Source organism: Rhodnius prolixus, unplaced genomic scaffold (genome assembly GCF_049639745.1).
Source record: "Rhodnius prolixus isolate KJV_2025 unplaced genomic scaffold, Rpr scaffold_1, whole genome shotgun sequence".
NCBI lineage: Eukaryota > Metazoa > Arthropoda > Insecta > Hemiptera > Reduviidae > Rhodnius > Rhodnius prolixus.
Window position 1 is genome coordinate 23,260,910 of NW_027411581.1, and position 26,041 is coordinate 23,286,950.

At 33.2% G+C, this 26,041-nt stretch overlaps 1 long non-coding RNA gene across 1 annotated transcript in view; it reads left to right on the forward strand.

Annotated features, from left to right (window-relative positions):
* The first annotated feature begins 46 nt into the window (after positions 1-46).
* The window catches only part of LOC141451378 (uncharacterized), a 32,373-nt gene continuing 6,378 nt past the window's right edge, over positions 47-26,041 (forward strand). The window contains exons 1-2 of the long non-coding RNA XR_012456729.1: positions 47-869; positions 2,068-2,255. This is a non-coding gene — a long non-coding RNA (uncharacterized lncRNA). The remainder of the gene's footprint in view (positions 870-2,067; positions 2,256-26,041) is intronic.

Here is a 26,041-nt window from a genome sequence, read left to right on the forward strand (position 1 = left end):
ATTCCAGGCGATCCTCCTAGACCTCTTAAGCACAAGGCCTCAGGATTTGCTATATATGAGTGAGTATATGATTAATTAAATCTCATGTGCGGAGTTAATTCTAAAATAAATTGAATTTATCAATATTGTTTAGAAAAACTGCATCACTTAAGGCAAAATTTTGTCACTGCGTTTAAAAAGATAAATAAAACTGTATTTTTTATTTTTTAAATGCTTTCTTAGAGTCTACATATCAAGTTTGGAAACAGGCGTAATTAAATACTATACGGTCAAAAAGAAGACGACAACCTAAACGATATAAAGACAATTTTATTGGGAAATAAATATTAGAGCTAAAACTTCAGTTTACCCACAATATAAAGAATAAATTAAATACAATGGTTGCCTATTTATATGTTAAAGAAGCCAATGGAAATAAAGAAAGGTTGCCCATCAAGCTTGTAAGACGTAACGAATCTCTTTCTTTTATAAAAGCCTTAATGTTATTCACTGTCCAAGTTGATAAGGATGGAGTCAAGTAGGATAATCTATTTGTATGGTTGGCGCGCGGATTTATGCTCACCGTCAGTGAACTGTGGCGCAGCTTCTGATGAGACGGGACCATTTGTCCGAGTTAAGACATAAATAAGTGTTGAGTTGTTAGCGAGAGAGGGTGCGCCTATAGGAAGTGGAGGACGGCCGAGTCAGTCTATTGTCCCATCAGTAGAGGCGATCCTACCCGGACAGCACCATGCGGAGTGTGTAGCAGCACTCCTATAATAAACACCGCCAGCTCTTTGTACTGGCCAGTGATCACTATCTGCTAGGGACCTCTTGCCACATCGTTATTTACCTCATCCACCAACACACACACATACTACCATCTTAATGTAATGTATTCAACTGCGTTACCTCTTTGTACATTATATCAGCTTATTATTTTATATTCTGCATCTCACTTGTCCAACAGTAAATCTGTAACAAATCTCACTGTCATAAATCTCTCGTGAACACTCCATGACTATCTCTTACCACTTTCTCGTGGTTGTACTCAAAAAAATCTCTTCCAACTGCAAATATCTGAGCCAAATTAATTCTTAATACGTTGTCCAGAAAATCTTGAAAAATCTATTGACGTAAATGGTCCTTCCTGTGAGCCGATATCTAACAAGTTGGTGATTTAGTCCCAAATTACCATTACAATTATTCAGGTTTTAACTGAGAAAGTATTAGTAAAATAGTAAAGCCTATTTTTTTCAGGCTGGGCTTTACGTCCAACTACCAACTAAGGTTCGTGGACAGAGGCGACTAGCAAACTTACTCTGTCATCAATTTCATTTATTAACAATGAATTCCACTCGCTAAATGGTCCTCAGTCCAATTACCTGGAAAATGGCTTTAATAAAAGTTGTAGGATTTTGTTATTTAATTAGTAGACCATGTTTAAAGAGAATCTTAGAGCTGTTTGAGCAAATCATTAAACAAAAAATTGTAGAATTGATCCAATAAACTCTGCATTGACTGCTTTTCACCAAAACCTTATTTCCGCGCCCATGGACGTTGCCAGCACCCAGGTTAGAGCATCATCATCATCATCATCCAATGGCGCTACAACTCATTGCTGAGTCTTGGTCTCCTCAACCAGTTTCCGCCAGTCAGTCCTAATCTTTGCTGCCGCTCTCCAGTTGGTGATATTCAACAACGACTTAGCATCACCTGCAACACCGTCCGCCCAGCGCAGCTTCGGCCTCCCAACTCTCGTAACTCCATAGAGGTGCTCATCCGTCACCTTCTTTGGGATGTCTTCGTCCCTCATTCTAACCAAATGCCCAGCCCACTGAAGTCTAGCCGATTTCATAAATATACAGCTTAAAGAGAAGAACGCAGAGCAGGATAAGAAGAGTAACATTGGATTACAAAATAAATGATGAACATTATTTAAATAAAAGATAAACTTTTTCAGGTTCTTGTAAAACTTTCAAGCATGTTTTAACAAGTAATCGTAGCTGTCTAACCTAACTTTTCTTACTTTACATGTAACAACTGTATGTTTAATCGGTCATATACCCGTCCTGTAAACTGTTACAGGATCTTTGCAGACTACAGAAAGAGCGCTCTACTTTAATGGTGGTGTTTGGCTGGGGGCGAACAGTAGAGCCCTCAGCCTTCAGCGGCCGTCGTGGTAAGGGATCAATCTTCTTTAGGACATGGGAGACAACTTTGGTCTTTTAGTTCTTCACTATGGCCTTTCTTCTCCTTTCTTACGTTGAATAAAGGTGACTTTTCTTTTTATTTACAGACTTAACATGAGCGAAGGATGTAAACTGTAGAATTATTTAATTTGGTCCATCTCTAGAATTTCCAAGAAAATTGGAGGGAATTATTTATTAATAGTATATTTAGCTTTAAGTTATAGTGGGACTTTTCCTTTTATCTATGAGGAATCGCACTAAAAAAGGAAGGAAGAAGTATGATTTTGTATACAAAGGAATAAGTATGATTTTGCTCTTAGGTTTTTTTTCTTCCAAGGAGCTTCTCATAGCTCAGTGATGGAGTCGGAAAATCGCTAGTGCTATTTTCCAAAGCATTGTAAAGAATTAAAAGTCTCTTCTGTAAAGAGATTCTGTATGCTAAGCTATATCTGGCTTTTTATGTTAGCTATAATGCATTACACGTCAATTTCTTTGAACTGACGAAGATACAAAACTTCCGTTAGGGGATAGACTATTTATCAAGTAAGATAGTGGAGGGAGTCGGAGGTGCGGTAGCTAATTGGTCATAATTATTATTATAATTTTAAATTATTTAAGGCGTGTCAATATCTAAGGTTATTGGCGCCCGGAGCTTTTTTCAGTGCTCTGCTGGCCTCTGGACTGTAATCTCTCGTTACAGACAACACTGTCCATCACCGGACAGAGCTGTAAGAAGCTCCTAGGAAGAGAAAATCTGAGGGTCAGCAGCTGAATTCGAACCCTGAACCTCCGCGTGGGAATCCATTACGCTAACTGCATGGCTAATCCCTTCCCTCAGTTGGTCGTTATTATTGTCCATGTACATGTCACTGACATTGAAGTGAAGTCAGAAATATTGATGATTTTATGGTAGTTAGAACAATACTATCATCAAATGAAAAAATAATTATTTGACTATAGCAATAAGATTGACAATCAGTTTGACTGTATTGGGTTGTACATAAAATAAGAGGAACCCACACATTTAAATGAACGTTTTGAAAGCTAATCGCCCATCTTTTCTTTTTCATTTAATGTAATTTATTTGAAACTTTTCGAATCCATTTTTATTTTTATTACATTTTGATGTATTTATTCAAAGGAGCTTATTAAAATTACCCAGAATGCAGAGGAGAAGATTCTCTTTACTTCATCAAAATTTATTTTTTTTAAAAAGCTTGGATTGAACCAATTTGGGGGGGAGATCAACCTATTTCTCCCTCTGAATCTGTCCCTAACTCAGCAGTGGCAAATGAACACACCAAATGCTCAAAAAGATTTGGAAAATCTTCTAGAATTTATAACCACAAACATCTACTTCCTCACTCAGAGTTTTATCCAAGTCTACGTTCATTACTAAGAAAAGAAAATGTAATTTCTCTTGATGATCACTTCTAAAACTTAGAGCCGACTTAATGCGCTTTCTTGTGCTTTCACAGGACACAACATCTATTCAAGCGCATTCTAGCCTTACAAAACATTGCTAAGTTTTTTCCACTTTTCTAATATAAACATATATCTTTTAATACCTCTTACGATAATCTCTAAATTCGTATATTTACATTACACATACGTGAAACTACTTGTATTCTTTCTAATTCCAGTTTTCTATTTCTAATTCCATTCCTTGGAGAGGAGGGATTAAATAAAAGTGGCCAAATATTTCGGTGTGATAAGCAGCATTACAATCTAGTTAACAGTAATGAAAGAGTTTTACAAAGTGTGCAAGTTAGCGAGTAAAATTCTCGTGAGTATAGAAACCAGATTTCTAAAAGTAACTACTTGCTTGAAATAAGCATAGAACACAGAAGAGAGCTTATTTATACCCATTTTGCATTACCAGTGTGTTTTCAGTACTTGTAATGCGACATACCGCGGTATGCATAATCTAGGTAGGAAGCTTATGTTCAAAAAGGAGTTCAAGTAATCCTGGGCGCTAAGTAAGGCTAGATTAAGGTGTCGTATGCAGTGTTGGCTCGCTTAAGTCCTGTATTATTCTCATAATTCGCCCGCATTGCACCAACATTTCCTGCTCCTTTCTTTCCATTTATTAAACTATTCAATTTAAAATACCGCAGCGGCTAGGATTTCTTTTTTAATACAATGAAATATTCTATAAAAATTTATGTGTTCTAAAAATTCATGTAGTAAAATTTAAATAATCTAACAATGATTACTGAATGCATCAGCATAAAATGAATTGGATTAATGTTAAATACATTGGATTCGTAATGCTGGATATTGTCAATGAATTCACAGTCACAGTTTGGATGCTTTTTAATTATATTTATTATTATTTTTAGTGGGTGATTGCGTGGGATATTTGACCGTTGTTGCAATACAAACTGCATCAGTTGGCTGGGGCCACACTATTCATTACCTCCGGCGAACTATTGCACTTTTTTTGTTTTATTTTTGTGTTTTAGTCCTATTGAATTCACAAATGGACCTGATGCTTGAATTCAGAGTGACTATGTAACATATCGATTCAGAGATTTGTGATTGGCTATTTCGGTTCTTCTAAGAATGCTGTGTTTGAAATTCCGGCAACTTGTTGAAATCAATTTAATACTTTGGCACTCTGGTTGGTTGATTTTTGTACAAACTCTAATTACCCGGCTAATGTTCATCCGAATTATCAATTTTTCTGCAATTTCCCAAATTTGAGTCATGCTAGAAAAACACATATAAACAAACCAATTTGTAAAACGCACATTTCGGAATTTAACGAACTACAAAAATTATATTTTCAATACAAAAAAATAAAACATCTGTTCATTCTGACGGAGAGAGAATTGAAAGAGTAGAAAATAAATATTTTGTATTTTTTCAAAAGTCCTTTTATCAATAATAAAATAGTTTAGCGTCGAACAGTTTTAGCTTCACCCACTAAAAACCCCCTCTGTTTTCAGGTGAGTTTCCTCCACGGCACCACCATAAGGTATTTCTTCGGGGAGGCACCTCGTATTTTATTCGCCACATTTTACAAACAGATAGTTCTTATCATTCGATCCTCTCCAGATCCTTCCTCTTTACCATTAAAATCCTCCTAATATTCAAGGCGATGACATGCCAATTTTCTTTACGCCCCAGCATTGCCACCATCAGCGTTTCAGGGACAATAACTCCTGTAACGTCCATAATGTTTTTCCTTTCTACCTTCCACCGCACGCTGTCAAAGAGTGTGTGCTCAGCGTCGTCTCTGGGTGAGTCTCCGTATATACAAGCACCATCAGGGCGTTTTCACATGCGGGCTAAGTATACCATGAAACAACCATGCCATGTTAGGATTTGGGTCATGTAAAAGTCGACCTGACCGAACTTCCTTGTGGCCCATAGTAATGGATCTGCTATCAATCTGGCCGTCAATCTTCCCCGGCTCTCGTTGGCCCATCGGGCAGTCCACTCCTGTTCTACATGGGCTTTGGCTATTTCTTTAGCAGTCCATGCATCCACGCCTTCTTCCTTTCTCAGTAGATAAGCTTTCTTCCTTGCGGAGGCCATTAGATCTATTGGGGTCATACCTGCCAGAACTAAGGCAGCTGGCTCCGATACTGTCCGATATGAACTGATTACTCTAAGGGCGCCTTTACATAAAGAGTAAAGAGTAAAGAGTCCTTTACACAGTGATCTTCAATGTGGACGGTGTTCAATGATTAGTGATATTACAATCGTTATCAGGCCAGTGCTCCCTGATTTAACCAATGAACAGAAACTGTACGCAAGTAGATACAAAAAAAAAAATAAAATAAATAAATATAAGGTTTCCTTAAACTAGCTGTAATTACTGTTCAGTAGTAAATTAACTTTTTAATGAAATAAGAATTAGAATGTAAATATACGTTGTACTGTTGAAGGCAGACCGGAGCTCATCTAGTTGAGACAAAGTTCTGACACGCTGGAGGAAGTCATCCCTACTTCACCCAGTCACAATCATTGTCATGAGTGTTTCGGTTTGGAAAAGGTGTCCATTATAAGAAAACACGTGGTCATTAGCTTCATTCTAACAACACTCTCTACAGCTAACTTCAGAGTTTAATTTCCAACTGTTACTCATCTAATTAGTCTAGCCGGAAAGGTGTATATATACTTACCTATGAGCAACTTATACATTTTTTCCACTCTACTGCAACAATACAACCTCCAGCTCCTCCCATTGTCCTACGAAATCCTGCTTTGTCTCTTATTAAGTCCAGTAGCTGTTGTGTCTATAATTAAGGACTCTATAATTTTAACTTTTCTAATTGGATAATTTTTTTCGTTTTCATACGGCAATACTAAATGATAATATTCTTAATCAGCCGCTTAATAGAACTTGATAAACTTAATATTAATTACAATTAAATAAATACCTCACAATGTGGACCTTTTTTCTTAGTGAAAAGTGGTAATTCATAGCAGTAAAAAATATATTATCAAATATTAAATATTTAATTTTTAATCAAAGATAATACCAATGTATTAAAATCAATGTAGGATTTTTCTTGAAAAATCTTCAGAAAAAGTGGAAATCTTCTGCTAATTTCAAAAGAAAGATGCTTCTTCTGTGTTTGATAGTTAATATTAAGGCCAATACTAGAAAAAGCGTTAATTATCTCCTAATTTCACTAGAAATTTGTGTTTTTTCGTCGTTTAGTCAACTCTTACACTTAACTTTTTTAAACTAAGTTTTTGTTTACGTAATTTCAAAATATTGTATACAAATCTTTAGCAAGGAATCATAAATATTTCTAGTCAATAAAACTGGAAAAAAGTGTAGTGAAAAATTAAGATTTTTTCAAAAATTTAAAACGAAAAATAATTTTATGTTTTCGGAGAGAATAAAATTACGTATTCACTAAGGCATATTACAAATTCGTTAACAGCAATTTATCTGCGAGTTAGATCCAACTGCGAACAGCTTCTAGAATCAGATAGTCTCAGTATATTTGTCGTCTACATACATATTTAGATTTACTCTAAACGGATACACTGCTGAAAAGTAGGAAAATAAATGCAATAAGAGTAGAGGAAAAATGGCGGTTCTGGCGCACCTAAATTGTGCCAGATCCAAACACGTCCAAATCTGACCGGGTAATCATCGAGTTCAACGAAGCTGTAAGCCATATCCATCAGCACCATTCTACCCCCACCTATCATCGAATTTGACGAGGCTGAAATCCGCACCATCACAAAAAAAAGAGGAATCGTTTTAAAAGATCTAAAGATTTAAAAGATTTAAAACGGTATAGATATACTCAGATCTCAGAACTGTTAAATAATAATTTTGTTCAGAGTAATGTTTGAAATAAATAGGTTTATGACAGAGAAGTTTAAAATAAACAACAGACTAAAGGTTTTTTTTTAAGCGTATGCTTATTCTTTTCGAAAAATGAGTTTAAAAAAACACTCACACAAAACAAATAGGGTGAAGGGACCGGTAATTTAGAGCTTAAGAAAAAATTCGAGTTTCGTTTAGAATATCTTCCGTTATTTTGGCCCCAGGTGTTGGTTGGTACAATTGTGCCGCTCCTTTAGATTGTATTATGTATTCAGTAAATTCAATTTTTATGTCAACCAAAAAATATTACTTTTTTAAAAGTATTTCAATGACCCGGTGATTGACACACCGAATTTTCGGTGGTACCAGTGTTTGACATGGGGTGGGACCAGTGATTGACAACAAGTATATTCCTGAAACGACCTAAAAAATTCAAAATACCTAAATCACTGTTCCACTTAGATTTTTAACAAAAAAATCAGTCATTCATAATTAATAACAATCGGTTTTTAAATTGGCCTACCTAAATAAAGTAATATTTTTCAACATTACGCTTCTTCATGCAGTTATTGACGATCAACCCTTATACAACTATCCTACCGGAGAGTTTTAATTTCGTTCAAACCTTCTAGGGCATCTGCGTCATTCAATTATCGAGAAATTTCATTATACAAAACGTTCAAACTAGTATTGGTTACTTTGGCTCAAGAAACAGTTCGCTTATCCTTCTTGCAATGATAGGATGACGGTCCCGGAATGCTTACTACCAAGATTTACCTGGTAGGTTATTATTGAAAGGGTTCGGTATATCTAGATTATTAATAATTGGCCACACACTCATCAGTAAAAGGCTTTTAGTGATGGGAAACCCAGCAACGGACGTGATCCACAAAACTAAAAAAAAATACTCTTTCGCAGAGGAGAGTACTGTACACGGCTCCATTCGTCTGCTGACTGTAGATTTACCTTTCACTTTGTACAGTAGGGTAACTCGAGCGACTGGGTGCTTTTTAGCAGGTTTACTAATTGATGTTCCTTGACCTACAACTACCTCCCGCAGTTAACAACACATTATTGGCATGAAATTTTGTTCACTTATATATTACACTTTACTGAGTTATAAGATATATGCTGTATCGTAGTTTCCTTGGGTACAGATCCATAAGCTGAGAAAATATAGAGAGTTGAAATTTTTTCGGTTCATGGTTTTGCTGCGAAATGGGGCCCTTACAACTCCCACAGTAAACAACAGATTATTCGTATGAAATTTTGTGCTCTTACACAATCTGTTTTACTGAGTTGTATGCTATAGTTTTCTTGAGTACAGATCCATTAGTTGAGAAGATATTGAGAGTTGAAATTTTTTTGGGTCATGGTTTTGCTGTGAAATTAGGCCTTTATAATTCCCACAGTAGACAACAAATTATTTGTATGAAATTTTGTGCTGTTACACAATCTGTTTTAATGACTAGTATGCTATAGTTTTCTTGAGTACAGATCCATTAGTTGAGAAGATATTGAGAGTTGAAATTTTTTTGGGTCATGGTTTTGCTGTGAAATTAGGCCTTTATAATTCCCACAGTAAACAACAAATTATTTGTATGAAATTTTGTGCTGTTACACACTCTGTTTTACTGAGTAGTATACTATAGTTTTCTTGAGTACAGATCGATTAGTTGAGAAGGTATTGAGAGTTGAAATTTTTTTGGGTCATGGTTTTGCTGTGAAATAGGGCCCTTATAACTCACACAGTAAACAACAGATTATTCGTATGAAAATTTAAGCTCTTACAAACTCTGTTTTACTGAGTAGTATGCTATAGTTTTCTTGAGTACAGATCCATTAGTTGAGAAGATATTGAGAGTTGAAATTTTTTTGGGTCATGGTTTTGCTGTGAAATTAGGCCTTTATAATTCCCACAGTAAACAACAAATTGTTCGTATGAAATTTTGTGCTGTTACACACTCTGTTTTACTGGGTAGTATACTATAGTTTTCTTGAGTACAGATCCATTAGTTGAGAAGATATTGAGAGATGAAATTTTTTTGGGTCATGGTTTTGCTGTGAAATTAGGCCTTTATAATTCCCACAGTAAACAACAAATTATTTGTATGAAATTTTGTGCTGTTACACACTCTGTTTTACTGAGTAGTATACTATAGTTTTCTTGAGTACAGATCGATTAGTTGAGAAGGTATTGAGAGTTGAAATTTTTTTGGGTCATGGTTTTGCTGTGAAATAGGGCCCTTATAACTCACACAGTAAACAACAGATTATTCGTATGAAAATTTAAGCTCTTACAAACTCTGTTTTACTGAGTAGTATGCTATAGTTTTCTTGAGTACAGATCCATTAGTTGAGAAGATATTGAGAGTTGAAATTTTTTTGGGTCATGGTTTTGCTGTGAAATTAGGCCTTTATAATTCCCACAGTAAACAACAAATTATTTGTATGAAATTTTGTGCTGTTACACACTCTGTTTTACTGAGAAGTATACTATAGTTTTCTTGAGTACAGATCGATTAGTTGAGAATGTATTGAGAGTTGAAATTTTTTTGGGTCATGATTTTGCTGTGAAAAAGGGCCCTTATAACTCACACAGTAAACAACAGATTATTCGTATGAAAATTTAAGCTCTTACAAACTCTGTTTTACTGAGTAGTATGCTATAGTTTTCTTGAGTACAGATCCATTAGTTGAGAAGATATTGAGAGATGAAATTTTTTTGGGTCATGGTTTTGCTGTGAAATTAGGCCTTTATAATTCCCACAGTAAACAACAAATTGTTCGTATGAAATTTTGTGCTGTTACACACTCTGTTTTACTGGGTAGTATACTATAGTTTTCTTGAGTACAGATCCATTAGTTGAGAAGATATTGAGAGATGAAATTTTTTTGTGTCATGGTTTTGCTGTGAAATTAGGCCTTTATAATTCCCACAGTAAACAACAAATTATTTGTATGAAATTTTGTGCTGTTACACACTCTGTTTTACTGAGTAGTATACTATAGTTTTCTTGAGTACATATCGATTAGTTGAGAAGGTATTGAGAGTTGAAATTTTTTTGGGTCATGGTTTTGCTGTGAAATAGGGCCCTTATAACTCACACAGTAAACAACAGATTATTCGTATGAAAATTTAAGCTCTTAGAAACTCTGTTTTACTGAGTAGTATGCTATAGTTTTCTTGAGTACAGATCCATTAGTTGAGAAGATATTGAGAGTTGAAATTTTTTTGGGTCATGGTTTGGCCTTTATAATTCCCACAGTAAACAACAAATTGTTCGTATGAAATTTTGTGCTGTTACACACTCTGTTTTACTGAGTAGTATGCTATAGTTTTCTTGAGTACAGATCCATTAGTTGAGAAGATATTGAGAGTTGAAATTTTTTTGGGTCATGGTTTTGCTGTGAAATTAGGCCTTTATAATTCCCACAGTAGACAACAAATTATTTGTATGAAATTTTGTGCTGTTACACAATCTGTTTTACTGACTAGTATGCTATAGTTTTCTTGAGTACAGATCCATTAGTTGAGAAGATATTGAGTGTTGAAATTTTTTTGGGTCATGGTTTTGCTGTGAAATTAGGCCTTTATAATTCCCACAGTAAACAACAAATTGTTCGTATGAAATTTTGTGCTGTTACACACTCTGTTTTACTGAGTAGTATGCTATAGTTTTCTTGAGTACAGATCCATTAGTTGAGAAGATACTGAGAGATGAAATTTTTTTGGGTCATGGTTTTGCTGTGAAATTAGGCCTTTATAATTCCCACAGTAAACAACAAATTGTTCGTATGAAATTTTGTGCTGTTACACACTCTGTTTTACTGGGTAGTATACTATAGTTTTCTTGAGTACAGATCGATTAGTTGAGAAGGTATTGAGAGTTGAAATTTTTTTGGGTCATGGTTTTGCTGTGAAATAGGGCCCTTATAACTCACACAGTAAACAACAGATTATTCGTATGAAAATTTAAGCTCTTACAAACTCTGTTTTACTGAGTAGTATGCTATAGTTTTCTTGAGTACAGATCCATTAGTTGAGAAGATATTGAGAGTTGAAATTTTTTTGGGTCATGGTTTTGCTGTGAAATTAGGCCTTTATAATTCCCACAGTAAACAACAAATTATTTGTATGAAATTTTGTGCTGTTACACACTCTGTTTTACTGAGTAGTATACTATAGTTTTCTTGAGTACAGATCGATTAGTTGAGAACGTATTGAGAGTTGAAATTTTTTTTGGTCATGGTTTTGCTGTGAAATTAGGCCTTTATAATTCCCACAGTAAACAACAAATTGTTCGTATGAAATTTTGTGCTGTTACACACTCTGTTTTACTGAGTAGTATGCTATAGTTTTCTTGAGTACAGATCCATTAGTTGAGAAGATATTGAGAGTTGAAATTTTTTTGGGTCATGGTTTTGCTGTGAAATTAGGCCTTTATAATTCCCACAGTAAACAACAAATTGTTCGTATGAAATTTTGTGCTGTTACACACTCTGTTTTACTGGGTAGTATACTATAGTTTTCTTGAGTACAGATCCATTAGTTGAGAAGATATTGAGAGATGAAATTTTTTTGGGTCATGGTTTTGCTGTGAAATTAGGCCTTTATAATTCCCACAGTAAACAACAAATTATTTGTATGAAATTTTGTGCTGTTACACACTCTGTTTTACTGAGTAGTATACTATAGTTTTCTTGAGTACAGATCGATTAGTTGAGAAGGTATTGAGAGTTGAAATTTTTTTGGGTCATGGTTTTGCTGTGAAATAGGGCCCTTATAACTCACACAGTAAACAACAGATTATTCGTATGAAAATTTAAGCTCTTACAAACTCTGTTTTACTGAGTAGTATGCTATAGTTTTCTTGAGTACAGATCCATTAGTTGAGAAGATATTGAGAGTTGAAATTTTTTTGGGTCATGGTTTTGCTGTGAAATTAGGCCTTTATAATTCCCACAGTAAACAACAAATTATTTGTATGAAATTTTGTGCTGTTACACACTCTGTTTTACTGAGTAGTATACTATAGTTTTCTTGAGTACAGATCGATTAGTTGAGAATGTATTGAGAGTTGAAATTTTTTTTGGTCATGGTTTTGCTGTGAAATTAGGCCTTTATAATTCCCAAAGTAAACAACAAATTGTTCGTATGAAATTTTGTGCTGTTACACACTCTGTTTTACTGAGTAGTATGCTATAGTTTTCTTGAGTACAGATCCATTAGTTGAGAAGATATTGAGAGTTGAAATTTTTTTGGGTCATGGTTTTGCTGTGAAATTAGGCCTTTATAATTCCCACAGTAGACAACAAATTATTTGTATGAAATTTTGTGCTGTTACACAATCTGTTTTACTGACTAGTATGCTATAGTTTTCTTGAGTACAGATCCATTAATTGAGAAGATATTGAGAGTTGAAATTTTTTTTGGTCATGGTTTTGCTGTGAAATTAGGCCTTTATAATTCCCACAGTAAACAACAAATTATTTGTATGAAATTTTGTGCTGTTACACACGCTGTTTTACTGAGTAGTATACTATAGTTTTCTTGAGTACAGATCGATTAGTTGAGAAGGTATTGAGAGTTGAAATTTTTTTGGGTCATGGTTTTGCTGTGAAATAGGGCCCTTATAACTCACACAGTAAACAACAAATTGTTCGTATGAAATTTTGTGCTGTTACACACTCTGTTTTACTGAGTAGTATACTATAGTTTTCTTGAGTACAGATCGATTAGTTGAGAAGGTATTGAGAGTTGAAATTTTTTTGGGTCATGGTTTTGCTGTGAAATAGGGCCCTTATAACTCACACAGTAAACAACAGATTATTCGTATGAAAATTTAAGCTCTTACAAACTCTGTTTTACTGAGTAGTATGCTATAGTTTTCTTGAGTACAGATCCATTAGTTGAGAAGATATTGAGAGTTGAAATTTTTTTGGGTCATGGTTTTGCTGTGAAATTAGGCCTTTATAATTCCCACAGTAAACAACAAATTGTTCGTATGAAATTTTGTGCTGTTACACACTCTGTTTTACTGGGTAGTATACTATAGTTTTCTTGAGTACAGATCCATTAGTTGAGAAGATATTGAGAGATGAAATTTTTTTGGGTCATGGTTTTGCTGTGAAATTAGGCCTTTATAATTCCCACAGTAAACAACAAATTATTTGTATGAAATTTTGTGCTGTTACACACTCTGTTTTACTGAGTAGTATACTATAGTTTTCTTGAGTACAGATCGATTAGTTGAGAAGGTATTGAGAGTTGAAATTTTTTTGGGTCATGGTTTTGCTGTGAAATAGGGCCCTTATAACTCACACAGTAAACAACAGATTATTCGTATGAAAATTTAAGCTCTTACAAACTCTGTTTTACTGAGTAGTATGCTATAGTTTTCTTGAGTACAGATCCATTAGTTGAGAAGATATTGAGAGTTGAAATTTTTTTGGGTCATGGTTTTGCTGTGAAATTAGGCCTTTATAATTCCCACAGTAAACAACAAATTATTTGTATGAAATTTTGTGCTGTTACACACTCTGTTTTACTGAGAAGTATACTATAGTTTTCTTGAGTACAGATCGATTAGTTGAGAATGTATTGAGAGTTGAAATTTTTTTGGGTCATGATTTTGCTGTGAAAAAGGGCCCTTATAACTCACACAGTAAACAACAGATTATTCGTATGAAAATTTAAGCTCTTACAAACTCTGTTTTACTGAGTAGTATGCTATAGTTTTCTTGAGTACAGATCCATTAGTTGAGAAGATATTGAGAGATGAAATTTTTTTGGGTCATGGTTTTGCTGTGAAATTAGGCCTTTATAATTCCCACAGTAAACAACAAATTGTTCGTATGAAATTTTGTGCTGTTACACACTCTGTTTTACTGGGTAGTATACTATAGTTTTCTTGAGTACAGATCCATTAGTTGAGAAGATATTGAGAGATGAAATTTTTTTGTGTCATGGTTTTGCTGTGAAATTAGGCCTTTATAATTCCCACAGTAAACAACAAATTATTTGTATGAAATTTTGTGCTGTTACACACTCTGTTTTACTGAGTAGTATACTATAGTTTTCTTGAGTACATATCGATTAGTTGAGAAGGTATTGAGAGTTGAAATTTTTTTGGGTCATGGTTTTGCTGTGAAATAGGGCCCTTATAACTCACACAGTAAACAACAGATTATTCGTATGAAAATTTAAGCTCTTAGAAACTCTGTTTTACTGAGTAGTATGCTATAGTTTTCTTGAGTACAGATCCATTAGTTGAGAAGATATTGAGAGTTGAAATTTTTTTGGGTCATGGTTTGGCCTTTATAATTCCCACAGTAAACAACAAATTGTTCGTATGAAATTTTGTGCTGTTACACACTCTGTTTTACTGAGTAGTATGCTATAGTTTTCTTGAGTACAGATCCATTAGTTGAGAAGATATTGAGAGTTGAAATTTTTTTGGGTCATGGTTTTGCTGTGAAATTAGGCCTTTATAATTCCCACAGTAGACAACAAATTATTTGTATGAAATTTTGTGCTGTTACACAATCTGTTTTACTGACTAGTATGCTATAGTTTTCTTGAGTACAGATCCATTAGTTGAGAAGATATTGAGTGTTGAAATTTTTTTGGGTCATGGTTTTGCTGTGAAATTAGGCCTTTATAATTCCCACAGTAAACAACAAATTGTTCGTATGAAATTTTGTGCTGTTACACACTCTGTTTTACTGAGTAGTATGCTATAGTTTTCTTGAGTACAGATCCATTAGTTGAGAAGATACTGAGAGATGAAATTTTTTTGGGTCATGGTTTTGCTGTGAAATTAGGCCTTTATAATTCCCACAGTAAACAACAAATTGTTCGTATGAAATTTTGTGCTGTTACACACTCTGTTTTACTGGGTAGTATACTATAGTTTTCTTGAGTACAGATCGATTAGTTGAGAAGGTATTGAGAGTTGAAATTTTTTTGGGTCATGGTTTTGCTGTGAAATAGGGCCCTTATAACTCACACAGTAAACAACAGATTATTCGTATGAAAATTTAAGCTCTTACAAACTCTGTTTTACTGAGTAGTATGCTATAGTTTTCTTGAGTACAGATCCATTAGTTGAGAAGATATTGAGAGTTGAAATTTTTTTGGGTCATGGTTTTGCTGTGAAATTAGGCCTTTATAATTCCCACAGTAAACAACAAATTATTTGTATGAAATTTTGTGCTGTTACACACTCTGTTTTACTGAGTAGTATACTATAGTTTTCTTGAGTACAGATCGATTAGTTGAGAACGTATTGAGAGTTGAAATTTTTTTTGGTCATGGTTTTGCTGTGAAATTAGGCCTTTATAATTCCCACAGTAAACAACAAATTGTTCGTATGAAATTTTGTGCTGTTACACACTCTGTTTTACTGAGTAGTATGCTATAGTTTTCTTGAGTACAGATCCATTAGTTGAGAAGATATTGAGAGTTGAAATTTTTTTGGGTCATGGTTTTGCTGTGAAATTAGGCCTTTATAATTCCCACAGTAAACAACAAATTGTTCGTATGAAATTTTGTGCTGTTACACACTCTGTTTTACTGGGTAGTATACTATAGTTTTCTTGAGTACAGATCCATTAGTTGAGAAGATATTGAGAGATGAAATTTTTTTGGGTCATGGTTTTGCTGTGAAATTAGGCCTTTATAATTCCCACAGTAAACAACAAATTATTTGTATGAAATTTTGTGCTGTTACACACTCTGTTTTACTGAGTAGTATACTATAGTTTTCTTGAGTACAGATCGATTAGTTGAGAAGGTATTGAGAGTTGAAATTTTTTTGGGTCATGGTTTTGCTGTGAAATAGGGCCCTTATAACTCACACAGTAAACAACAGATTATTCGTATGAAAATTTAAGCTCTTACAAACTCTGTTTTACTGAGTAGTATGCTATAGTTTTCTTGAGTACAGATCCATTAGTTGAGAAGATATTGAGAGTTGAAATTTTTTTGGGTCATGGTTTTGCTGTGAAATTAGGCCTTTATAATTCCCACAGTAAACAACAAATTATTTGTATGAAATTTTGTGCTGTTACACACTCTGTTTTACTGAGTAGTATACTATAGTTTTCTTGAGTACAGATCGATTAGTTGAGAATGTATTGAGAGTTGAAATTTTTTTTGGTCATGGTTTTGCTGTGAAATTAGGCCTTTATAATTCCCACAGTAAACAACAAATTGTTCGTATGAAATTTTGTGCTGTTACACACTCTGTTTTACTGAGTAGTATGCTATAGTTTTCTTGAGTACAGATCCATTAGTTGAGAAGATATTGAGAGTTGAAATTTTTTTGGGTCATGGTTTTGCTGTGAAATTAGGCCTTTATAATTCCCACAGTAGACAACAAATTATTTGTATGAAATTTTGTGCTGTTACACAATCTGTTTTACTGACTAGTATGCTATAGTTTTCTTGAGTACAGATCCATTAATTGAGAAGATATTGAGAGTTGAAATTTTTTTTGGTCATGGTTTTGCTGTGAAATTAGGCCTTTATAATTCCCACAGTAAACAACAAATTATTTGTATGAAATTTTGTGCTGTTACACACGCTGTTTTACTGAGTAGTATACTATAGTTTTCTTGAGTACAGATCGATTAGTTGAGAAGGTATTGAGAGTTGAAATTTTTTTGGGCCATGGTTTTGCTGTGAAATAGGGCCCTTATAACTCACACAGTAAACAACAAATTGTTCGTATGAAATTTTGTGCTGTTACACACTCTGTTTTACTGAGTAGTATACTATAGTTTTCTTGAGTACAGATCGATTAGTTGAGAAGGTATTGAGAGTTGAAATTTTTTTGGGTCATGGTTTTGCTGTGAAATAGGGCCCTTATAACTCACACAGTAAACAACAGATTATTCGTATGAAAATTTAAGCTCTTACAAACTCTGTTTTACTGAGTAGTATGCTATAGTTTTCTTGAGTACAGATCCATTAGTTGAGAAGATATTGAGAGTTGAAATTTTTTTGGGTCATGGTTTTGCTGTGAAATTAGGCCTTTATAATTCCCACAGTAAACAACAAATTGTTCGTATGAAATTTTGTGCTGTTACACACTCTGTTTTACTGGGTAGTATACTATAGTTTTCTTGAGTACAGATCCATTAGTTGAGAAGATATTGAGAGATGAAATTTTTTTGGGTCATGGTTTTGCTGTGAAATTAGGCCTTTATAATTCCCACAGTAAACAACAAATTATTTGTATGAAATTTTGTGCTGTTACACACTCTGTTTTACTGAGTAGTATACTATAGTTTTCTTGAGTACAGATCGATTAGTTGAGAAGGTATTGAGAGTTGAAATTTTTTTGGGTCATGGTTTTGCTGTGAAATAGGGCCCTTATAACTCACACAGTAAACAACAGATTATTCGTATGAAAATTTAAGCTCTTACAAACTCTGTTTTACTGAGTAGTATGCTATAGTTTTCTTGAGTACAGATCCATTAGTTGAGAAGATATTGAGAGTTGAAATTTTTTTGGGTCATGGTTTTGCTGTGAAATTAGGCCTTTATAATTCCCACAGTAAACAACAAATTATTTGTATGAAATTTTGTGCTGTTACACACTCTGTTTTACTGAGAAGTATACTATAGTTTTCTTGAGTACAGATCGATTAGTTGAGAATGTATTGAGAGTTGAAATTTTTTTGGGTCATGATTTTGCTGTGAAAAAGGGCCCTTATAACTCACACAGTAAACAACAGATTATTCGTATGAAAATTTAAGCTCTTACAAACTCTGTTTTACTGAGTAGTATGCTATAGTTTTCTTGAGTACAGATCCATTAGTTGAGAAGATATTGAGAGATGAAATTTTTTTGGGTCATGGTTTTGCTGTGAAATTAGGCCTTTATAATTCCCACAGTAAACAACAAATTGTTCGTATGAAATTTTGTGCTGTTACACACTCTGTTTTACTGGGTAGTATACTATAGTTTTCTTGAGTACAGATCCATTAGTTGAGAAGATATTGAGAGATGAAATTTTTTTGTGTCATGGTTTTGCTGTGAAATTAGGCCTTTATAATTCCCACAGTAAACAACAAATTATTTGTATGAAATTTTGTGCTGTTACACACTCTGTTTTACTGAGTAGTATACTATAGTTTTCTTGAGTACATATCGATTAGTTGAGAAGGTATTGAGAGTTGAAATTTTTTTGGGTCATGGTTTTGCTGTGAAATAGGGCCCTTATAACTCACACAGTAAACAACAGATTATTCGTATGAAAATTTAAGCTCTTAGAAACTCTGTTTTACTGAGTAGTATGCTATAGTTTTCTTGAGTACAGATCCATTAGTTGAGAAGATATTGAGAGTTGAAATTTTTTTGGGTCATGGTTTGGCCTTTATAATTCCCACAGTAAACAACAAATTGTTCGTATGAAATTTTGTGCTGTTACACACTCTGTTTTACTGAGTAGTATGCTATAGTTTTCTTGAGTACAGATCCATTAGTTGAGAAGATATTGAGAGTTGAAATTTTTTTGGGTCATGGTTTTGCTGTGAAATTAGGCCTTTATAATTCCCACAGTAGACAACAAATTATTTGTATGAAATTTTGTGCTGTTACACAATCTGTTTTACTGACTAGTATGCTATAGTTTTCTTGAGTACAGATCCATTAGTTGAGAAGATATTGAGTGTTGAAATTTTTTTGGGTCATGGTTTTGCTGTGAAATTAGGCCTTTATAATTCCCACAGTAAACAACAAATTGTTCGTATGAAATTTTGTGCTGTTACACACTCTGTTTTACTGAGTAGTATGCTATAGTTTTCTTGAGTACAGATCCATTAGTTGAGAAGATACTGAGAGATGAAATTTTTTTGGGTCATGGTTTTGCTGTGAAATTAGGCCTTTATAATTCCCACAGTAAACAACAAATTGTTCGTATGAAATTTTGTGCTGTTACACACTCTGTTTTACTGGGTAGTATACTATAGTTTTCTTGAGTACAGATCGATTAGTTGAGAAGGTATTGAGAGTTGAAATTTTTTTGGGTCATGGTTTTGCTGTGAAATAGGGCCCTTATAACTCACACAGTAAACAACAGATTATTCGTATGAAAATTTAAGCTCTTACAAACTCTGTTTTACTGAGTAGTATGCTATAGTTTTCTTGAGTACAGATCCATTAGTTGAGAAGATATTGAGAGTTGAAATTTTTTTGGGTCATGGTTTTGCTGTGAAATTAGGCCTTTATAATTCCCACAGTAAACAACAAATTATTTGTATGAAATTTTGTGCTGTTACACACTCTGTTTTACTGAGTAGTATACTATAGTTTTCTTGAGTACAGATCGATTAGTTGAGAACGTATTGAGAGTTGAAATTTTTTTTGGTCATGGTTTTGCTGTGAAATTAGGCCTTTATAATTCCCACAGTAAACAACAAATTGTTCGTATGAAATTTTGTGCTGTTACACACTCTGTTTTACTGAGTAGTATGCTATAGTTTTCTTGAGTACAGATCCATTAGTTGAGAAGATATTGAGAGTTGAAATTTTTTTGGGTCATGGTTTTGCTGTGAAATTAGGCCTTTATAATTCCCACAGTAAACAACAAATTGTTCGTATGAAATTTTGTGCTGTTACACACTCTGTTTTACTGGGTAGTATACTATAGTTTTCTTGAGTACAGATCCATTAGTTGAGAAGATATTGAGAGATGAAATTTTTTTGGGTCATGGTTTTGCTGTGAAATTAGGCCTTTATAATTCCCACAGTAAACAACAAATTATTTGTATGAAATTTTGTGCTGTTACACACTCTGTTTTACTGAGTAGTATACTATAGTTTTCTTGAGTACAGATCGATTAGTTGAGAAGGTATTGAGAGTTGAAATTTTTTTGGGTCATGGTTTTGCTGTGAAATAGGGCCCTTATAACTCACACAGTAAACAACAGATTATTCGTATGAAAATTTAAGCTCTTACAAACTCTGTTTTACTGAGTAGTATGCTATAGTTTTCTTGAGTACAGATCCATTAGTTGAGAAGATATTGAGAGTTGAAATTTTTTTGGGTCATGGTTTTGCTGTGAAATTAGGCCTTTATAATTCCCACAGTAAACAACAAATTATTTGTATGAAATTTTGTGCTGTTACACACTCTGTTTTACTGAGTAGTATACTATAGTTTTCTTGAGTACAGATCGATTAGTTGAGAATGTATTGAGAGTTGAAATTTTTTTTGGTCATGGTTTTGCTGTGAAATTAGGCCTTTATAATTCCCACAGTAAACAACAAATTGTTCGTATGAAATTTTGTGCTGTTACACACTCTGTTTTACTGAGTAGTATGCTATAGTTTTCTTGAGTACAGATCCATTAGTTGAGAAGATATTGAGAGTTGAAATTTTTTTGGGTCATGGTTTTGCTGTGAAATTAGGCCTTTATAATTCCCACAGTAGACAACAAATTATTTGTATGAAATTTTGTGCTGTTACACAATCTGTTTTACTGACTAGTATGCTATAGTTTTCTTGAGTACAGATCCATTAATTGAGAAGATATTGAGAGTTGAAATTTTTTTTGGTCATGGTTTTGCTGTGAAATTAGGCCTTTATAATTCCCACAGTAAACAACAAATTATTTGTATGAAATTTTGTGCTGTTACACACGCTGTTTTACTGAGTAGTATACTATAGTTTTCTTGAGTACAGATCGATTAGTTGAGAAGGTATTGAGAGTTGAAATTTTTTTGGGTCATGGTTTTGCTGTGAAATAGGGCCCTTATAACTCACACAGTAAACAACAAATTGTTCGTATGAAATTTTGTGCTGTTACACACTCTGTTTTACTGAGTAGTATGCTATAGTTTTCTTGAGTATAGATCCATTAGTTGAGAAGATATTGAGAGTTGAAATTTTTTTGGGTCATGGTTTTGCTGTGAAATTAGGCCTTTATAATTCCCACAGTAGACAACAAATTATTTGTATGAAATTTTGTGCTGTTACACAATCTGTTTTACTGACTAGTATGCTATAGTTTTCTTGAGTACAGATCCATTAGTTGAGAAGATATTGAGAGTTGAAATTTTTTTGGGTCATGGTTTTGCTGTGAAATTAGGCCTTTATAATTCCCACAGTAGACAACAAATTATTTGTATGAAATTTTGTGCTGTTACACAATCTGTTTTACTGACTAGTATGCTATAGTTTTCTTGAGTACAGATCCATTAATTGTGAAGATATTGAGAGTTGAAATTTTTTTGGGTCATGGTTTTGTTGTGAAATTAGGCCTTTATAATTCCCACAGTAAACAACAAATTATTTGTATGAAATTTTGTGCTGTTACACACTCTGTTTTACTGAGTAGTATACTATAGTTTTCTTGAGTACAGATCGATTAGTAGAGAAGGTATTGAGAGTTGAAATTTTTTTGGGTCATGGTTTTGCTGTGAAATTAGGCCTTTATAATTCCCACAGTAAACAACAAATTGTTCGTATGAAATTTTGTGCTGTTACACACTCTGTTTTACTGGGTAGTATACTATAGTTTTCTTGAGTACAGATCCATTAGTTGAGAAGATATTGAGAGATGAAATTTTTTTGGGTCATGGTTTTGCTGTGAAATTAGGCCTTTATAATTCCCACAGTAAACAACAAATTATTTGTATGAAATTTTGTGCTGTTACACACTCTGTTTTACTGAGTAGTATACTATAGTTTTCTTGAGTACAGATCGATTAGTTGAGAATGTATTGAGAGTTGAAATTTTTTTGGGTCATGATTTTGCTGTGAAAAAGGGCCCTTATAACTCACACAGTAAACAACAGATTATTCGTATGAAAATTTAAGCTCTTACAAACTCTGTTTTACTGAGTAGTATGCTATAGTTTTCTTGAGTACAGATCCATTAGTTGAGAAGATTTTGAGAGATGAAATTTTTTTGGGTCATGGTTTTGCTGTGAAATTAGGCCTTTATAATTCCCACAGTAAACAACAAATTGTTCGTATGAAATTTTGTGCTGTTACACACTCTGTTTTACTGGGTAGTATACTATAGTTTTCTTGAGTACAGATCCATTAGTTGAGAAGATATTGAGAGATGAAATTTTTTTGGGTCATGGTTTTGCTGTGAAATTAGGCCTTTATAATTCCCACAGTAAACAACAAATTGTTCGTATGAAATTTTGTGCTGTTACACACTCTGTTTTACTGGGTAGTATACTATAGTTTTCTTGAGTACAGATCCATTAGTTGAGAAGATACTGAGAGATGAAATTTTTTTGGGTCATGGTTTTGCTGTGAAATAGGGCCCTTATAACTCACACAGTAAACAACAGATTATTCGTATGAAATTTTATGCTCTTACAAACTCTGTTTTACTGAGTAGTATGCTATAGTTTTCTTGAGTACAGATCCATTAGTTGAGATTACTATAAATAAACTGACCTATTGAAAAATGTCCCGATGAAAATCAGTTTAATTGTCACTAAAAGGGGACATTTGTAGTAATTAAAATTACAATTAAAACAATCGCCGGGAAAATCTTATTGCTAGTGGAGAATGTTCGGTCATATTAGGTAGTTAGTGCTAACATGGAAACCCTCTGCGTAAACAAAACAACTAAAACGACCACAACGTCTGTTTACTGTAATGTCCCTGGTGAATCGAATCCAACAGGTTCGACCACAAGCAGCACACATACAAAAGTTGGTTAAAATTTTATTTAACTAATAATAACGCACACTTTTGTTCAGTTAAGCTTGTCTTAAATGTGTTATAACTAAAATAATAAAGGGATTATGTTCATTGATTAATATTATTGAGTTGTTCTTCTTTTATACTATTAGGTGAATAATAGTTATTATACAATTTTAGATACTTCATAATAGAGTAGTCAATTTTAAATACCTTTTCCATGTCCGATCAATTAGAGCCTAAGTTAAGATCAACTCTACTTTTCAAATTATCTATCTGTGCTGATTTAATCTCCAATAATTATAAGAGGAATTCTGAAAATTTTTAAATAAGAGCAATTTTAGAACGTCCGTTCTTACTAATAATTTATTTTTTCTATTAATTTCACTAGCTTTGTTTTGACTACGAATGGCTGGTGATTGGTCGTTGCTAATTTGATTCCGTTATTGTGCAGAACATTGATCACTAGATCGATTTAAGTGCTATCAGATTATTCTAATTTACTGTTAATCGGGTCCTAACATCTCTTTTTGTTAAGGTATTTTAGTATCTCGAGATTCGAATAAAAGAATATTAGGTACTCATTAATTCACTCTAGCTTTTTTATTGCATAGGAATTACTCTAGCTTTAAAATAGGAATTACAAGTGGAAAAAATAGAGAGATCATGAAGATTGGGCAATGAATGAGTTATTTTAGTCCAGAACTAATTATTGCAAGACAATGGTCTTTACTGGTGATGAGATCTTTGTTTCTCCATCAAAGAGAAAGCAAATGCAAGGAAGCCAAACTGAAAGGGATGTGGATATAGAGTGGCCATATGGTGGCGACAGATGAAGCTATCTGGGCCCTACCTGGAGCTGACATCTCTTGTCTTTAAACCCTTCTACATACCGCACAATACCCTGCAGTGTTCTGTATAATGTACTCATACGATGACATTTTCCACTTCGTCTTACGTTTCTGCGTTACGTTTCTAATTGGAAAGACATATTTCTTTGTTAATAATGATCTAAAATTATAGTAAGATCATAATTGCATGTTGCTTTCAATGCTTAGTTCTTCCGACACAGCATAGATTAAATATATGTTTTTTACTTGATTGTAATGGAATCTACTATGTAATCAGTTCTTCGAACTTTTTTTTGCCTATGCTTGAGCCATTAACTGACGATTATGAACATTATGTTCAATATTATATACCTACTAACTACGTGTAGCCAATATTTGCAGTTACAATATATTTGTAACTCTAACACATAAACTGTTTAAGAAACACACTTTGTTTGAGAGCTGGGTAATAAATTCTATTCTTTAAACACTTGTAACATTGACTTTTTGAATCATAATGATGCATTGAAAGAACTGATTTCTTATGGTAGAAAATAACAATTTATTTCTGTACTCTTGACATTTAATTAAATGTATTCCGAACGCTCACGTTTGTGACTGTTACACACAAGTTAGTATCAACTCTCTTAGTATTTTATTGAAGTAGCTTCCACGGAGCCTGTGATTCTGTTAATAACCTTGACGTTACTATACTTGGTAAATGAAAACCACAATTTCAAGCTACTAGTAAATTGGATTGTACCTGTTATTATAGAATATTCCTTTGTCAACAGAATCATATTCCCATTGCCATATATTTTTTTCATTCAGTAAGAAAATGGGTCTTATATCTATAAAGGGAACATTATAAATTAGGTATTCTTCTGCACCATCCCTTTTGACAAGAAGGTAGGTTTCTTTTTTAACTTCTTTACTGTTTAAACTAATTAAGAAATGCACTTTTTATCCTTATATTTGTACCAATTGTAAATAAAAGGACTGTTTCTTCTTCAATCTGACTGACTACACGGAAAAAGGACATTAATTTCAAAATTTTCATTTATTTTATTCTATTGCAAATTATTTTGAGTAAAACATTTTGCGATTTTTGTTTAGTTAATTCTTTATTTAATCAGATAAAAGAAAGATACATTTTAATATCCTCTGTTGATGAGTGATGCAATGAATATTTAAATTAATCCAAGGTAGCACATTAAGAAACAAAAGTAATTAAAACTTGAATATTCTCATTGCGGCTTTCATGGGCCATTGTTTCTAAAAGTAGATTTCTTGAACGCTTCCCTTGGGACCTTGTAATCACCATCATCAGGGCGCTGAAGATATTCCTCTTGGTCATTATGGTAATCAAACTGACTCATTCTCCATCATTATCAGCCTACATCAACTGATATTTATCATTGCTAGCTTTTCAAATATTTTTTTATCCTTAAATCCTGTCTTTCTATCTGAAAGTTGTGAAAGGAAAAGAAAAGTAATTGATATTTTTATTATTCAAGATGGGTGCCTTAAAGTATAGGATCTTAGGTCTCAAATGGACTTCTGACGCACCCTCATTCAATCTTTTTCACTGGTTACCTTTAAATCTGTCAGTCTCTATAGTAACAACAAACTATGTTTATGTATTATACATGTTACAGGAAGTTTGGCACAATTTAAAAACGTACGTGCATTATTATAAAATAAATACGTGAAATCCAAAAGCTAAAATAACTTCTAGTCACCATAAAAAATAAAATAAAAAATAAATAAAAAAAAGAACTTCTTTGTAACCTATAAACAAATAAATATTATATATAAAAAATAAATGTAAGAAAAGATACAAAAAACTATTAAAATATTTAATTTTAAAATCATTTTTAATATTTAATAAATTTTATATCAGATCAAATTAATCATTATTTGTTTTATGAACTGAATACTTTGACAAAAATATTTCTTTGTAATTGTTATATTGGGAGCAATTCTAAAAGATGTGAACCAATGTTTATTCTTCATTCAATTGCATACTTGACAATTAATGCTTGCATCGATACTACATT